We start from the raw sequence: 5,380 nt of genomic DNA, 5'->3' as shown, positions 1-5,380 counted from the left end.
GGGAGGGGGGGAGGGGGCGCGCGGAGGGCCGGGGGACTCGCGCGGGGACTCACGCGCGCTGCCGCCGGGCGCCGGGGTTTTGCCTGCTGCCGCCTTTGGCCGCCCGCCCCTCCGCCACCAATCCCGGCCCTCGGCGGAAGCCGTCGCCCCGGCCAATGCCACGGCCGGTGGGAGGAAGGCGCGCTACTATTGGCCAGCCGGCGGGGAGAGGCCCGCCCAGAGCGCGCGCGGGGAGTTATGCGGCGGGTGGCGGCGCGCGGCGGGCTGGGCCCCGGACCCGTTCCCGCTCCTGGTGGCCGCCACCGGCCGGCAGGGACCCGTAACGACCGTCGAGCGGCGGGGAATGCGGGACCGGCGTTGTGCAGGCGCGGAGCACGTTCCTGGTGTGGGCGGCGGGACGGCGGTGCCTCAGTGTGAGAGGGCTGCGCGGCCTGTCAGCCCGCTGGTGTGTGCTGCCGCTCCGGGGCCGGGAGCTGCCGTAGGGCTCCTGCTCCTGCAACCGTATTCAGCCCGTAAAAGTTTTTTCTACCCGTGATTTTCGCAAAATGCTCAGTCCCTGGATGAGCTCTTGTTCTCCTAAGTTCTGCTGTAAATTCAGTGAAGTAGTCGAGAGGCCACGGAACGGCTCTCCGTTTGCAGCAGGAGTAAGAGAGAACATGACCCGGCTTTGCCGCTGTCCCTTGGTGCCTCACTGTGTAACAGAAGGCACTGCGCGGGACACTAAACCAGAAATAAACACGCTGTGGCCACTGACCAACAATGAGCAGGACTGGGAAAAGAGACCAGTTACTGGAATTATGTTTTTCTGTTATTTAAAGTGGTGGGATTTTACTGAAGCCGAGGCAGTTGCACATTTGTAAATAAAATTTCTCGCTTTTTGTCTTTTGTCCATTTTGGTCATTATTTCTCTTTATTTTAAGATTAAAAAAACCTGCCCTTGCTAAAGACTAGCTCTCCTGTATTTGATAATGCATAAATCTCTTGGTCACTGAAATATGAACTATAATACTGTTATTAATTGCAGACTTCATGTAGAGCTATCTAACTGCGCCCCTTGGTAATAACCACCAGGCCTGGGGTTGCCAGAATTCCCAAGGCAACACTGTCACTTGGCTGTTACCTTGTAATAAGCTGCACTTCAGTTAACAAAAACATTAAAGACAGAAACAGGTTCCACCGCTTTTGCTGACTTGTCTTGTCTCCTATTACACAGTGTAGAAGGAGGGTGCAGAAATGAGTTGTTGAGCTGCTTTGGTGGTTTTTGGGGGAGTTGCTTTGAGGTGTGTAGTGGTTTTTCAAACAGTTGTTCCAGTTTGCACTTTCTGTGAAGAGCTCAAATAAGCCCGTGCAGCAGCTTGAGATTTTGCTAAGTACCCTAATTCTCAATATTTCAGTTAAAGGGTCACAGTATTTAAATGCCAATTATAGCAAACATGAATTAAATAAGGGATAATGACGAAATAATGCAGGCCAAATTCTGTTCTTTCTTTTATCTCTGTGACCTCACAGAAGTTGGAAGGGCAGCATAAACATTCACGAGCGCAGGCCTGTCCTCGTGCTAATGACAGGCACCGTCATTCTAAATCAACGTCTTGGGACAATCTTACCTGTAGTCATTTTTTAATACTGTAATGAACCATGAATTACTTTTTCAAATCAATACTTGCAAAATAGCTGGCATTTGTTTACAGGTTGCATATTTGGCTCTGCTGCCTCCTGGCCAGGTCAGGGTTTCAGCCGACCTCCATGGCCTCCCATGTCTTCACAGGACAGTGATGGATTACATGTACCATTTCCACTATGTTTCCTCAGTACTTGCTTAAGTACCCCTAGCTTATTTTTGCTTTATTCCGAATGAATGTGGAACAGGTAAAGGCACAGCTTCTGCCTTGCTTCTGCACAGCTTCTGTGCCTTCGCTACAGCATGAGACTCCTTCTTTTGGCTTGGGTAAGCAGAAATCCCTTTGCTGTTGGGGCAGAGAAGGTTCCCCCTGCTCATTCAGCACTCAGCTTCCAGTTCCACCAAGGCAGGAACATCTCAGTAGGAAAGAGAAGAAATCCCATCAACTGAATATGACAAACCAAGCAGCATGCCTAACGCCCTGCAAACCAAACCACTGCACTGTCTTCTCTGGTGGCTTTATCTCTAGGTTGGATCTGAAGGATGAGAAGCCACATGACAAGCCAGGCCCGTACACAACGTTCCTTACGTCTGATGAGCAATTGCCAAAGCCCACCTCGGGGAGCTGGCCAAGAAAAGTTCCAGACATAGTTCTGCGATTGCATCCCCTGCTGCCAGAACCTGAAGCTGAATCAAATTTTTTGTATCTGCTGACAGAACTAAAAGAATCCATGCTGACACAAGAGCACGTCTATTCACCTCTTCTTAGGTCGCTTACACTAGTAGAAGTCTCCTTGTGTTTGTACTGTCCTCCAGCCTTGGGAAAAAGATAAGCAAGATCCAGGAAGATAACCGATGAGTGTATCCAGCATAGACAGAGGTAGGAGATCCTTAAATGCCCCTGCTGCCAAGAACATCAGCTCATAAATAAGAAACTAAGAATCAGAAATCAGAAGCTACTTAGAAATGAGCAAATAAAGGTGGTTATTGCCCTGGTGGTGGTAAATATATATATACCTTTACACATATACACAAAATTTTAATGATAGTATAGACTATTATGATGTATTACAGTATAGACTATTAATAAATGTATTATTCAGTATTCATTAGCCTAAATGCCACATGCTTTCCAACTTCTAATTCCTCTTTTTGCTAGGCAATATGATTCTATGGCAAAATTTTCTCTCTTTAGCACCAGGTTGAGACAAATCTCTTCATGCTATTGTGCCCTTCAGGAATACTGTCAAATTCAATCATTCAGGACTCACAAGTCTTGCACTAACATGAAGAGATTGATTTGAAAACCATGGGACTAAAGTCCTTTTTTCAGTTTTTCATTTTCCATTTCCATACCTTAACCATTTTACAGAAAAGCTGAGATTGCCAGCTTTGCTCTCACATGCAAATGAGCACTTCCCGATGCTACGCAGCCCTAGAATAATGCACTCGGATGTGGCAGTGACCGTCTCTGCCAGTATTTTCTGATCGGTTATATCTGAAAGGTCAAGAATTATTGTGGTGTCAGAAAATATACCAGAATAAAGCAGCCTCTGCAGCCTATTTAAAGCGAGATAAAAATAGGTATAAAAATGACCTCGGGCAAAGATGCAGAAGAATTTTTGACCTTTTCTAAACTGGGTCTCATTCAAACAAAGTATATTTTAATAAAATCAATAGAAGACTTACACCTAAGAATAAGGAACGTAGGCTGTCCTGTACAGTGGAGAAGGGACTGATAAGTCTGCTGATGAGATTGCTGTAGCAAAAAGGGTTCACACAAACCTTGACTTACAGGCAGAGTGTGGATGTTAATGGTGACAATTTTTTATCCATATATGCAAATTGCCGACGGTGATTAAGGCATGGCATGCCCACTTCTGATGCTCACATCGCAAGATGGATACTGAAAAAATGAAGTGAGTATAGAGAGGAGCTACAGAATGATCTGAAGTCAGAGAAAATGCCATGTAATTGAAGAACTAAAAATCTTGACCTATCCCCTGGACCAAAAAGATTGAAAGGCGAGTTGATAAGAGTGTATACATTTATGCACAGGAAAAAATATTGACTATAAAGGCCACTTGAACCTACCAAAGAGTGAAATAAGGAATAATGCACAGTAGCTGTAATCAAGTGAATTAAAATAGTGTAGAACCACTGACAGTAAATAATCCTGGGAACAAACAGTGAAGGGCAGTGGTTGATTCCTCGGCTCTTGATGCCTTCAGATTGAGACTCGATGCCTCCCTGGAAAATGCAGGCCAGCCAAACACAGGCTACGTTGTGTTTGAGTACAGCAGGATCGGTTCAGGGTTAAATACAGTTGCCTGTAATTTACAGGAGATCAGACTGTATCCTCCCATAGTCCCTCTTTTCTAGACTTCATAAATAAATTTCTATGCTTTACAAACTATCCAAAACCTCTATAAAGAATTCTTTTCCTCCTGCCACCCAAGGTTTAGCTTTCCTTTCTATGTATGCCTTTTCCCTGTTTGACTGTCCCGTCCCATTTGCACAGAACTGTGTGTGAGAAAAACCTCACTGACAGGGAATGGGGAGATGATGGCACCCACTTCTTCTCCCAGCTGAGAACTGCAGCAGCTGAGACTGCTCAGCATCACAGAGGAGCTTCTTAAGTAGTGTGCCTGCTCGTGCTGCTACTTGCCCCTTAGGAGAATGCACTTCACCCAGCTCAGTGCTCTCTACCCAAATCCACACCTTCCATGCTCTCCTGCTGCAGCGGAGAAGGGCTCATCTTCTCAGACGTGGCTCAGCAAATGGACACAAAGCAGGACAGCCTGCCTGAGGCTGTGCTTCAGAGACTTCTTCAGCCTTTGGACAAAATTAAAATAAACAACCCCAAAGCAACCTTTCCTCAGCAGCAACAATGTGTTTAAAGTCATTCAAAGGTTCTTATATTTTTGGATTGCTTAGAGCCCAACGGGAATACTGGGCCTGGCCAAGCTGGGACCCATGTAATGAAGGGGACAACTGGCACCTTACGGGTATTAGCTGAGTGCTTTCCCTGTGCCCGTGCCGGATATTGTCCTTACCTGCAGCGTCTCTTTGAATGTAGAGTTACATTTGCCTTTGTTGTTCTCTCTATTTTACCACCATACAAGGTTTTTCTCGTGGTTAAATAAGAGATTCTGTTCTCCTAATAGATATGTAGATAACGCTGTGCTTTTGCTCCACTACCTGACATAAGGCTGCATCTGGTAACCTCACTTACTGAATAATTGTGTTGTCTTTGGGAATACTCACACATGTAAAATGAGCAGGACTTGGCCCTTTGGTCATATTTTTGTAATAAAAGACAAAATGAGATTTTTAGGAAACTGCAACTTATGACCATAATATTTATGAGGCTGTCAGGACTGCACTGTAAAAATTCATATTATTTAATTCTTCACTCTGACACTAAAGCATCATTTCATTTATATGCAAATAAGCATATACTCTACTGCTGTTTCTTCACTGAAGAAGCTGTTTGAATTATTCACATTTTATTAATAAAGCTTCATAAATAAGTATTTTTTCTACCCAATTGGTAGTGGCCAGGGGAGAGAATCTATTTATCAGACTTTGTTATTATAAGCTTCATAACAAAATATGAAGATTTATGGAGTACATAATTAGACGTTATGTGATTGTAATGGAAACACTGGGTTATCCAGATGAAATACTCTTTTCTTTATGCATTTCTCCTTGGTAGAGGCACTTTCTGGAAAATGGGCTAAACCTGTCCCCATTGCT

The 5,380-nt window shown here is 44.8% G+C and overlaps 1 protein-coding gene across 5 annotated transcripts in view; it reads right to left on the bottom strand.

The window, feature by feature from the left end:
* Nucleotides 1-109, bottom strand: part of CDC7 (cell division cycle 7) — a 20,291-nt gene extending 20,182 nt beyond the window's left edge. For 3 of the 5 annotated variants that reach the window (XM_014938894.1, XM_014938899.1, XM_014938897.1), the window contains exon 1: nt 54-98. The gene's annotated coding sequence lies outside the window, so the exon portion shown is untranslated. Of the gene's footprint in view, nt 1-53 lie in introns of all 5 variants that reach the window. The other 2 variants (XM_014938896.1, XM_014938898.1) reach the window with 1 other exon arrangement.
* Between the last annotated feature and the right edge of the window lie 5,271 nt (nt 110-5,380).

This window comes from Calidris pugnax, unplaced genomic scaffold (assembly GCF_001431845.1).
Source record: "Calidris pugnax isolate Ruff unplaced genomic scaffold, ASM143184v1 scaffold18, whole genome shotgun sequence".
Classification (NCBI taxonomy): domain Eukaryota; kingdom Metazoa; phylum Chordata; class Aves; order Charadriiformes; family Scolopacidae; genus Calidris; species Calidris pugnax.
Note: the sequence above shows the minus strand (reverse complement) of the source record. Positions and strands in the feature narration are given on the sequence as shown.